Source organism: Diadema antillarum, unplaced genomic scaffold, assembly GCF_040938485.1.
Source record: "Diadema antillarum isolate AM-2024a unplaced genomic scaffold, OU_Dant_1.0 seq00002224_RagTag, whole genome shotgun sequence".
Lineage (NCBI taxonomy): Eukaryota > Metazoa > Echinodermata > Echinoidea > Diadematoida > Diadematidae > Diadema > Diadema antillarum.
The window spans coordinates 61677-73973 of NW_027272858.1; positions in this window are offsets into that span (position 1 = coordinate 61677).

Sequence of the window (12297 nt, forward strand, 5' to 3'; positions counted from 1 at the left end):
TCTTAGTTTTTAACACGTTCCTCATGTGAATTGTCGCTTATATAGCAGTATGTTTGTATTCATTCGATGCATGCACCGATGTAATTGGTATGGACGCAAACAAACCAAATTTCAAGAAATGGACGATAAAATTGAATTGAATGGGATTGAAATGAACTGAGTTGTCTCACTGCACGGGGCATCATACAGTACAGCCGACAATTTTCTCTTGACATATGTGGCCAAGAGTGATTATACATAATTTTCTTTTATATTTTCTCTTTCGAATGTTTGACTTTTGTACCCCTTTTTTTTTTCCAAAAGAGAGAGAAACGAGTATCCCGCAGAGTTGATATGTAATGGTACAATATAACCCAATGTAAGACGAAGATTGCTGTAATTTAGCCTGTTACCGATAAAATAGTGCGTCCGCCGATGAAAACCCTGTTAGATGGTAAATGATTTTGATGTCTCATGATGTTATAGATGTGCCCCATCATTATGATCTCATTACTATAGTATCACATTTTCATAATGTGCTTTCTTGATTTGTGCTCATGCTGGGTATGAAAGCGGGTATTTTGTAAAGTTTATGTCCAGGCGTTCATTTTTTCCACATGCGCACGTAATGCACATGAAGCTTTAATAGACAACAATCATGAAGGGTCGTTATTCCGAAGGGTCGTTAATCCGAAACACGCAAATTCCCTATACCTAGAGGTTCGTTAATCCGAAAATGAAAAAGGGTTCGTTAATTCGAAAATTTGTGGCGTTATTCCGAAGGTTCGTTATTCCGAAGATTGGTTAATCTGTCAATGAAATTCGGAACAATGAACCTTCGGAATAACGAATCTTAGGAATAAAGAGCCTTCGGAATAACGAACCTTCGGAATAACGAGCTGTAACCGAAAAACTGATACATTTGAAGAAGTAAGAATGCACGGGGATTCTCGTATACGGTGACTATCATCAAGTTAGATATACTATAAGAGATCTTTAGTTTTGTTTTAAATCACACTCTTTGTTTTGAGTATGTATGTATGTATGTATGTATGTATGTGGTGGTGTTGTGTGTGTGTGTGTGTGTGTGTGTAGCTCCAATGAAAGATTAATCATATGGGTTGTATTATTATTCTTTGTTTCTTTCTTGATTGCAGCAGCGTGCATCTAACATGAATGTTTATTTAATGTGTGGGAGTGTCTATTGTGCACGCGGGTACCAGTCCTTCGCTGTATACATGTATAGCACGCATTCAAAGCACATGAACTCCTTCTTTATCTCCCTCTCTTTCTCTACTTCTCTCTCTCTCTCTCTCTCTCTCTCTCAATTTCCAGTGCGCTGCGGGCTAGCCATACTGTATCTAAACCCTCACGTTCATTTCGGAAGTCATGGAAGCAACAAAAAAAAAAGTATGAAAAGCGGAAAAGAAAATTGAAGAAGGTGACACTCGCTCCCTGCAGAATAGATTGACACGTAAAATGATTAGCTTATTAACTTGCGTTACAATGAGGTGAAAAATAAACAGCTAGCCCCTGCAAAAATATCAATGTCTTATTTTACAAGCAATATCATTTAAAATGTATGCAGCACGCGAGACGCTCCATAATTTACGGCCTTTGCTCCGAACATGTAGCAGACACCTAGCTTGGATGTACCGCTAATCAGCCGCAAATTCTATTTAGGCGGGGCATATCTAAAACTTGTTCGTCGGCGGTTTCCGCAGAACCCAGTTTTTGTCTATAAAGACGGGAAGCGTAAATGGGTGAAAAGGAAGGGGCGATGTCCCTTTGATTTCACACCATTCCACCTATTCCTTCTGAAGGAGCTGGCAGTTCCAATGATTATTCAATGACCCGCGAAGGATTGCTCACTTCAAAGTTCATTTATCTTGATGACGTCATTTAATGGTGTGTTCTAATGTGATTTTAAAGCGCGGAATTACCATCATACACATCCTGAATTGAAATTTCTACAGTTTTTTCATTTTCATACAAGGCAACCTACCTGGAAAACAAAACAAAGCAAAACAAAACAAGAGAAGGAAAATCCCAGAATGTTATGGTGCATACATAGGAAACGGGGAGTGGCTCAGGAAATTAGTTTTAAGTAAAAATTTTCCTTGAAATACCCGACAGCGATTGCGGGTCTTGTTTGTATTTGCGTAGTGTATGTGAGGGAATCTCTAAAGATTTCGTTCTAATCTTCCACATTGTTCGCATGTTAGGATGTCACGATTTTATCACCAAGTTTATAAACTGTCGAGGGCCAAACTTTTCTGGAGCAGGGACTGCTTTCGTTGAAATTGCCATTGGGGGACATTCAGGATTTTAGATTGCGATGCACGTCTCCATGGCGTCTGAAACTTTATAGAGAACGTGCACGCAAATGAGAAGGAGGTGCATACGCATTCATTCTGTATTAAAGTGGGAAGGTGGGGGGGGGGGGAGTTGGAGATATTGGGTAATAGTTGGGATGGTAGGCGGTGAGACAAATGTCGGAAACATTCGCAGAGGTGTTATGACCTCGTTTAGCAGGGCGGCCTTGCATTTTGCACATGCCTCCCCGTTTCAAGATATAATGTTTTACTGTTTTTTTTTTTTTTTGGTCATACGGATATTTTGATAAGAATGCTACAACAGCAACAACAACGGATTCTCCTATATAGAGTCACGACTCAATCGAAGCGTCTAGTTTTAATAGTATAAATTATGGAGAAGCGTGACGTAACTGTAAAGATGTCAGTGGGTGATAACCAAATGTTGGCATCTGGGCATATTAATCTTCAGCTGCTTTTAAGGAGATTATATGTATTTCATTGAACAAACAAACACACACACACACACGCGCACGCACACATATATATGTACACATATAATGTATATATATATATATATATATATATGTATATATATATATATAGCATTATATATGCAATTATGCACGCCCCCGCGCACATACACACACACACACACAGTCACACACACACACGCATGCATGCACGCAATACTTGTGACGAGCACAGAGTAAACACATTACAGATACATTTTCATCCAGTGTTTCCATTGTAAAATTACGCTCGTCCATGCCGTTCTGCCTTCAGTGTTCATCAGGTCCACGTGTAAAACGCACGTAACTTTTTTTTTTTCACCTTCTCCTTTTGTTTATTTATTTTTTGGAGCACCTTCTGTCTTTATCCTTGTATCATGATCTGGGGGGGGGGGGGCATTTCATAAAGCGTTTTAAACTTGCCCTCAGCCAATCAGATGCAAGGATTTCAGAAGCTTATAACAGTTTGTCAGAAAAATATCCGACTAAAATGCTTCGTGAAATGTCCCCCAGGAGTGGCATTATACTTGTATGACCAAATAATTCACTCGTCATGTTTGTCTTACAACACTCTGAAATTGAAATGGTTTAAAATCAACATTTTTAATGTTGTCACCCATTCAACCTTTGGTAAAATGTTCAATTCAACATTCAGAATGGTAGATTTAGCACTCAGTCTAACTACCATATCAGAAATGGTATATCCAACATTCTGAGTGTTTAATCAAGCATACGAAAAGTTTGGAGAAGTGACAATAATTTAAATGTTGATTCACCACTTCATTTTTGGAATGAATGGAAGTTGAGAATATCAGAAAGCAGAGCTAGGATTAAAAAAAAAAGAAAATGTTTTGGCGCCCCGTGTAAACACGCAGCTATATCGCATTCCGTAATGCATCAAGGACAATCATTCTTTTCGGAGCGTTCTACGTTAAAGGGGATGGCGAGTAACTGATCAGTGGGAATCAGTGGGAATGCTGGGGGATGATTGTTCCAGTTCTTGTGGGATTCATTTAAGAGCACATTATGTATCTCTTCTTGTGTGAAAATTGTTTGCTTCAGAACGGTCTCATATTCAAGTAATGTGCACTTTAATGTCCCGTCACTGTACAGGCACGCTAACCTGGAAACATTAAACTGCTCATTACTTGAATATGAGACCATTCTGAAGCAAATAATTTCCACACAACAATAGACATATAGTGTACCCTTAAATGAATCCCACAAGGATTGGAGAGCAATCATTCCCCAGCATTCCCACGGATTCCCACTGATCAGTTACTAGCCATCCCCTTATAACATCATTATGAATTGTTGCTTTCACCCTGTCCCATTTGGTTTTGGCGGGATTTTGACTGAACTTCGTCCCAGTTGTATCACTGCTCCCGAGTTGTCACAACGCATGCCGCGGCTGAACATTTTCAAAAGGGAATAGACGGGTGTAGCCACAACCATAATTTCTCATTGTCAGCCTCTAAGAAACTGATATTGAATTCAGACCCCATGCGACAAGCTTGAACTGGATTACCCCATCTCTCATTATGATAAATGATTCAGATGACCATCTTTTCCCTTTTTCTCTTTGACTTGGCTTTCATAGCTTGGCACGGGTTATTTTGAGCGTTGATCAAGGGCCGTTAGACAGGGTAAAAAGTAGGAGGTGTTTTGGACACGGTATGCTAGTTAATTATTAACGGGTAACGTGCGGAGTAAGTGAACTATATCTTCGTCTTTCCTAAAAATAAGTATAGGTTATACGCTGTGCTAGTTTTTGTCAGTAGCTATGACAAGGAGTTATGCAGGAAAAACAGGGCGTTGAATGAAAAGAAAAATGATTTATGTGTATGATACACATAATCATCATGTATATATCTGCTGGAAAGAACACAGTGTCTCACTACAGTGTGTTCACAATGTGTTCACATAGTCGGCTATGTGAAAACGAAACGCTCGAATTTAACAGTGTGAAGATGATTTCACACTGTGGTTTGGTTTTTCACAGAGAGTTTGTTTGTTTGTTTGTTCATTTTCCATCTGAGAAGATGGCTGGATAGCCCATATTCAGCTACGTTAAGCTGGTCTTCCATGGGGTCCAGTTAGATTTCACCGGGTTAATCACCTTGCTCTTTACGATGAATGAATGAAGCGGGATCTTTTACGTGCATGAGTTGTTACTCTCTCATACACGGGACCTCCATTTCATGTCCTATCCGAGGGACAGAGTGTTTTGCCTCTTGCTAGAGGGGACGGTATGCTTACACACAACATTGCTCGGTCCAGACTCGGGTTCGAACCCGGGCCGCGTGATCGTAGTCTGGGTGCCAAAGCCACTTTTTGGGCCTAACCTTGTTTTACCGTCCACCCAATGTTTTTTGATGGTTATACCCTATTTCGGGGATGCTGAATCCGAATCTGGATGATGCAACTCTTGCATCCTTGAGGGTTTTGAGATATTCAAGATGGCCGCCAAAATGGCCGCCCAAACCGGAAATTCCCACGTATTTCCTTCTAAATGGTGAGATATTGAAAACAATTGATGGATTTACCCTATTTCGAGGGTGCTGAATCCGAATCTGGATGATGCAACTCTTGCATCCTTGAGGATTTTGAGATATTCAAGATGGCCACCAAAATGGCCGCCAAAACCAGAAATTCCCACGTATTTCCTTCTAAAAGGTGAGACATTGAAAACAATTGATGGTTTTACCCTATTTCGAGGGTGCTGAATCCGAATCTGAATGATGCAAATCTTGCATCCTTGAGGATTTTGAGATATTCAAGATGGCCGCCAAAATGGCCGCCAAAACCGAAAATTCCCACGTATTTCCTTCTAAATAGTGTGAAATTGGAAATAATTGAAGATTCTCCCTATTTGGAAGGTGCCGAATCCGAATCTGGATGATGCAACTCATGCATCCATGAAGTTTTTGAGATATTCAAAATGGCTGTCAAAATGGCCGCCAATTAAAACCGGAAATTCCCATGTATTTCCTTCTGAATGGTGAGAAATTGAAAACAATTGATGGATCTACCCTATTTCTATGGTGTTAAATCCGAGTCTGGATGATGCAAACCTTGCATCCTTGAGGGTATTGAGATATTCAAGATGGCCGCCAAAATGGCCGCCAAAATGGCCGCCAATCAAAACCGGAAATATCTATGTATTAGCTTTTAAATGGTGAGAAATAGAAAACAGTTGATGGTTTTACTCTATTTCGAGGGTGCTGAATCCGAATCAGGATGATGCACCTCGAGATAGTCAAAATGGCCGCCAAAATGGCCGCCGAAACGGAAACTCCAATGCATTTCCTTCTTATAAATGGTGAGAAATTGATAGCAATTGATGGTCTTCGTCAATGGCACAGTTTGCACTTGCTGTATAAACCAGCTGTACTGGATATCTTTGAGTTGGTACGATACAAGTGTGCCAGCAATAATTAACCCTTCAAGACTACAGATGCGGTTGAATAATTGCAAGATTACACTGTTTCATCTACATATAATGGATAAGTTTTGAACACTAACAATTAATGGACAAGACATGTTCATCTTAATCATATTGTGATAGTGATGTAGAGAAGTGTACTGAAATTACCCAACATTACCTGCCTTAATCCATGAGCATTTTTAATCTCTTTATCCATGAACACTCAAATTGGTTATTTGATTTATATTGGTGGTCTTGATGACATTGTTGAAGACACGAGTGGGACATTTTTATTGTTATGCTTCAATTTTTTCTTCAATATGATGTAACATTACGTATGTATATATGTATATATAATCTATTACAAACACACACGAGGGGACGGACAAATCACAGGTAACGCGCCTTGGAAAAAAAAAACTAAATAAAAATCAAACGACAACGTGGAAGGTAATAGTTGATAATCCAGTACTTACGAATATCATAATCGCTCAGAGTGCTTTTGAAATTACCCTTATTGATATCTACTATAGTGGTCATGGATGCAACCATTTCCAATGACCTAATCAGAATATGCGACAAGTTTCACAAGAATACGAGGCGAGACTTAAGAGAATACAAGACAAGTTTCAACACCAAATACCAACATGCCATAATTTAATTTTACTCTATTGATAGCCGAAAAGGATTAACTTTACATCTATGGAGCCATATTATTGGAGACCACAAGTATTATTTCATAACAATTATGCATAAAGACATTTTCAATCGTATCTTTCTTTGCGTTTGTACGTTTCAGTATGATGTCAATATCACTTCTTCTTTTTTCCAGTACGTGTTAAAGTTCCGTTTGAGACATATCGGAATATCTCAGTATATTACAATACCATTGTGAAAGTCATTTTGACTTTCAAAATATTTTGGCTGATTTGACAAATTCGCTCAACTGAGTTGAATTCAAGAATACGAATTATTGCTTTTCACCCTGCATGGGTTTAATCTCCCGCTTCGCGTTGGAGCACAATACTTCACCATTTCAGTATATGAACATGTTAAGGAGTTTCCGTTCATACAGGACATTTGTAGATGTCCGAAAACCTTCAAAGACCCTCAGCACCCTCGAAATAGGGTAAGACCATCAATTTATTTTAAAAATTTTACCATTAAGAAAAAATATATTGACATTGGAATTTCTGCCACTTATTTTGGCTGTCATCTTGGACGTCTAAAAACCCTAAAGAATGGACGAATTTCAACAACCAAGTTTCGAGGGTGCTGAATAGGGCCTAAAATTTACCAATTTTTGACAGTTATTTTGGCGGTCATCTTGGACAGCTCAAAACAGTTGCATCAACCAGGTTCGGATTCAGCACCCTCGAAATAGAGTGAAACCGCCACTTGTTTTCAATTTCACACCATTTAGAAGGTAATATAGGGCTCACATGGAAATTTTCGTTTTTGACGGCCATTTAGGGGCCATTCTGGCGGCCATCTTTGTTATCTCAAAGCCCTCAAGGAGGTAAGAGCTGTATACTGGAGCTTCAAATTCAGCAAACTCAAAATAGTGTAAAACCATCAACTGTTTTATATTTTACACAATTTAGAAGGAAATAGGGGTTCTACATATGAATTTCCGTTTTTCGCGGTCATTTTTGGCGACCATCTTTATCACCTCAAAACCCTTAAGGATGCAAGAGTTGTATCCTGAGCTTCGGATTCAGCACACTCAAAATAAGATAAAAACCACCAATTGCTTTCAAATTGTCACCATTTAGAAGGAAATACATGGGAACTTCCGTTTTGGGCGGCCATTTTAACGGCCATATTGACTATCTCAAAATCTTCAACAATGCAGGAGTTGCACCATCTAGATTCTGATCCAGGGGGCACCCTCGAAATAGGGTAAAAAAAAAATCAATTGTTTTCAATATCTCACCATTTAGAAGGAAATACGTGGGAATTTTCGGTTTTGGCGGCCATTTTGGCAGCCATCTTGAATATCTCGAAACCCTCAAGGATGCAAGAGTTGCATCATCCGGATTCGGATTCAGCACCCTCGAAATAGGGTAAAACCATCACTTGTTTTCAATATCTCACCATTTAGAAGGAAATACGTGGGAATTTCCGGTTTTGGCGGCCATCTTGGCGGCCATCTTGAATATCTCAAAACCCTCAAGGATGCAAGAGTTGCATCATCCGGATTCGGATTCAGCACCCCCGAAATAGGGTAAAACCATCAAAAAACATTGGGTGGACGGTAAAACAAAGTTCAGCCTCTGGCACCCAGACTATCGTGAGGCAGACGCGCTACCGACTGAGCCAACTCACCGCCCTAATAGTGATGACCTGCTTCACACTGTAAATGGATGATGCACAGTGTGTTCACATTGTTAAAACGCTCGAACTCAACAGTGAGAGGAGATTTCACACTGTGTTCACATTGTGCTCACACTGTGTTCACACTGTGTTCACACTGTGTTCACACTGTGTTTACTCTGTGTTCTTTCCAGCAGGGTAAGACGTGTTTATTGTCTTAAAAAAAATCAACCCATTGCAAAGCAGGCCAAGTCATTTCTACATCGTGAAGAAGGAGATCCATCCGCAGTAATTTTGGGATCTGTGGAAACATGCTAGAATGTCTATGAATCACCTGGCCATGGCTAAAGCCATTAAGTCTCAGAACCACCATTAAAACGGCTTTCTCTCTCTCTCTCTCTCTCTCTCTCTCTCTCCTGCTCTCTTTCTTTCTTACTAATAATTGTGATTGACAAAAGACACAGCAGGCAAGCATGCAGGTTATGTTCGATCTATATAAAGGAAGGTGGATTCCAATGCCTTTTGTTTGAGTACTTCACCAGTTATTGACAGATGATGTCATTGGCTGAATCTTGATTGGTTGGGAAGGTAATTGTGTGCATAAGATGAAAAATTATTTATATAAAATAAATAAAACCCATTTTAAGATAAATATCACGTAAAGACATTTTTTTTTTCTTTTGGTCACATACGTAAGTGATGATCAGGATATTGTGAATCGATACAAGTCAACATGTATTCGCATTGCAGATCTCCTTTAATGTGATTTGTAAGGCGAAAGTTTTGTTTTGTGAAGGTGAGAGACGAAACGCTTGCACAGTGTTGCGGTGCACCACCTAAATTCTTCCTTGGGTTGGGAAGGTCCCAAACAAGACGAATTTATCCGGAGATTTGAATCTGTCAATGCCTATAGAATTTTGATTTCCATCTTTTCAGAACCGCAATCCTCCCATCCTATTCGACATCGAATCTGTTATGTCCTATGACTATATGAAGGAATGTTATACGGCTGCTACTACTACCACAACTTCGACATCAAATACTAATGATAATTATAATATGCGTAGTACCTGCCTTCATGTTTATTAGCTTTCTATACCCAATTAGGGCGGTGAGGAACGTGGCTCAGTCGGAAGGGAGTCCTCCTTGCAGTGGAATGGATCCGGGTTCGAGTCCCAGGCTGAGTCTATTTATGTTGTATGCAAATCTTGCTGCCCTAGTAGTGAGAGCCAAAAAACACTCTGTCCCTCTGTTTACGCCCGAATGGAGCATGAAGTGTCAATGATTGTGCCCATATTTTTTTCCATGCGTTTTGACAAAGTACGACTGTATAAACATTTCATCTACATTGGGGCAAAACATACAACTAAAAACGTGTTTTTTTTAAATAACAATGATTTGGAAACCCACTTGGCTTGCCATATCTAAATCGTTGGTAAAGTCGTGCGTAACTTTACGAACAGCTTCATGAAACAGGGCCCTGACCAGCCTTCCTATTTCATGATATCTCCTCGTTGCTAGGCAACCTCAAACTTTCACTGATGTGTTCTACTAATATTGCTGCATTCTCTCAATCCCTATGTATATGAAGGTGGACTTGTCCTTTAAGATTCCGTGATTGGTCATTCGCTTTCTATAGCCTATGACCTTCTCTGTCTTGTGCTGGCATCTCAGTACTCAGTCATTTATCTCCATCTCTGCTTTAGCTTTGTTTTGTTCGATTTGTTTGTTTTTCAATACATTTTTGTTTCTGTCACTAGTCCAGACGAAATTGACCTAAACCTACTTCTCGTTGACATCATCTGAATATTTCATGAAATTTAGAGTCGGCGAAGATGAAACCGTAATGCTGATCTTTGAACGTGCTATTATGTACATAATGTGCGTAATTCTGTCGTCTCAAGAGGTTGTAAAGCTAAAACACACCACTCTCATTACACGAGACTTCAGAAACACACACACACCCACAACAATAGCGATGGGGTGGGGTGGGGGACGCATGCTCACAAGGTGTCTAGCTTTCGACCAACTCCCATGTAGGCCTACACCCATTCGAGAAAAGCCACTACATGTATGATAAAATTTTCTTTTGTGTTTATAATGTTATAATACTTTCCTTTTTTATTTCATGAAGTTTGTTTCTATTGTCAAAAACAAGTTGTTTTCCCATGTATAAAATGTGTGTACGTGCCTATATGTGTGTGTGTACCAATGTTTGCCTTGACTTGCTTTGGCACACCGAGCAAGCTAATGGCAATGGTCTGTTTTCTTTTTTTTCTTTTTTTCAAAATCATGATTTTTTTTTTTTTTTTTTTTTTTTTGCTGTGACGTGCCAAAAGGAACCATGTCTGGTTCTCTTGAAAAATCAATAATTCTGACACAAAATCACCCCCCCCCCCAAAAAAAAAAAAATGTTACGCTTATGTCAAAATCAAGAGCAGCAAAATCGCCCATTGAAATTCTTATTTTGTAACAAAATTATTAGCGAGGAAGTGATATTGCAACAGAACCAGACATGGTGCCTCTTGGCACACTATAGCAAAAGACCGGACCGTTGTCGTTACCGTGCTCGGTGTGCGGAGGGCCTTTAACCCTGACAGGGTCTTCATTATAGGGGCACTGCACTGTCGATCTCATTCACCAGCTATCTCCACCTTCATGACAATCATTAGCAAGGGTTTGGGTCGAGGCAAAGCTTTTCCCTGATGTCCATTTGGCAATGCTATCCGTCCACGAGACTGACCCCCACGAGTCATGCAGCCCATGAGTCATTACAACCCACGAGTTGTTTTACAGCCCGTGAGTTCGACACTGAGCATACAAGGCCCACGAGAACGACACATTAAGCCCCGTGTTGTATCTGTCGAACTCGTGAACTGTTTATACCTAGTGTTGAACTCATGGGTTTATTTGCCTACTGTCGAACTCATGGCCTGACACGCTCTTGGGCTGCATAACTCATGGACCATTTTTTTCCAGTGTCAAACTCGTAGACTGTATGACTCGTGGGTGTCGGTCTCGTGGGGAGACCCCTTTTTTTCTCTGTCTGTCCGTCTTTCTCCTTCTCTCCCTTAGCTATACCTTCGTAGAGAATGGTCTTTTGTTTGTTTGTTTGTTTGTTTGTTTGTTTGTTTGTTTGTTTGTTTATCTATTTTTCATTTCACATCAAAAAGTACACAGAACAATACATAAATCTTACATAAATCAAAGAAAGATTACAAAATGGATAGATTGCCCATTTTCACATTCATTATTACAATGATTCTGTTCTTCCATTGGGTCCCGGGGGATCTTTGATAATCCGCTAGCTCTTGTCATGAGTCTTTACCATTGAACTTTTCTTTTTCTTACTTTCACAGGTCTTCATAGTTTCTGATATGCTGATTGATTGTATATTATATGATATGATATATAAACTCTGAATCCAGCTTATGGCAGACAGTGCATGGACAGTGCATAGTAAGAGTTGTCAGCAGTAAAGCATGGATTGAATGACGTATGACGATGTAGTTAAAAACGTTAAGGAGACTCAGAGTTGTCTCCCTATAGCGTCAGTGTCTCCTTAATGTATAGGTTATCAGTGATTATACTATGAATGATTGAAGATATTTTCTTTTAGCTTAAATGGGGAAAACGCAAAGTTTGATATGAACTTTTGCCAAGCACGATTATTGCTGTGACGAAAAGTACAGATGTTAGATAATTATTAATGTTCCCATGTTTTGTAAAGGTTTATTCCAAAAATTAT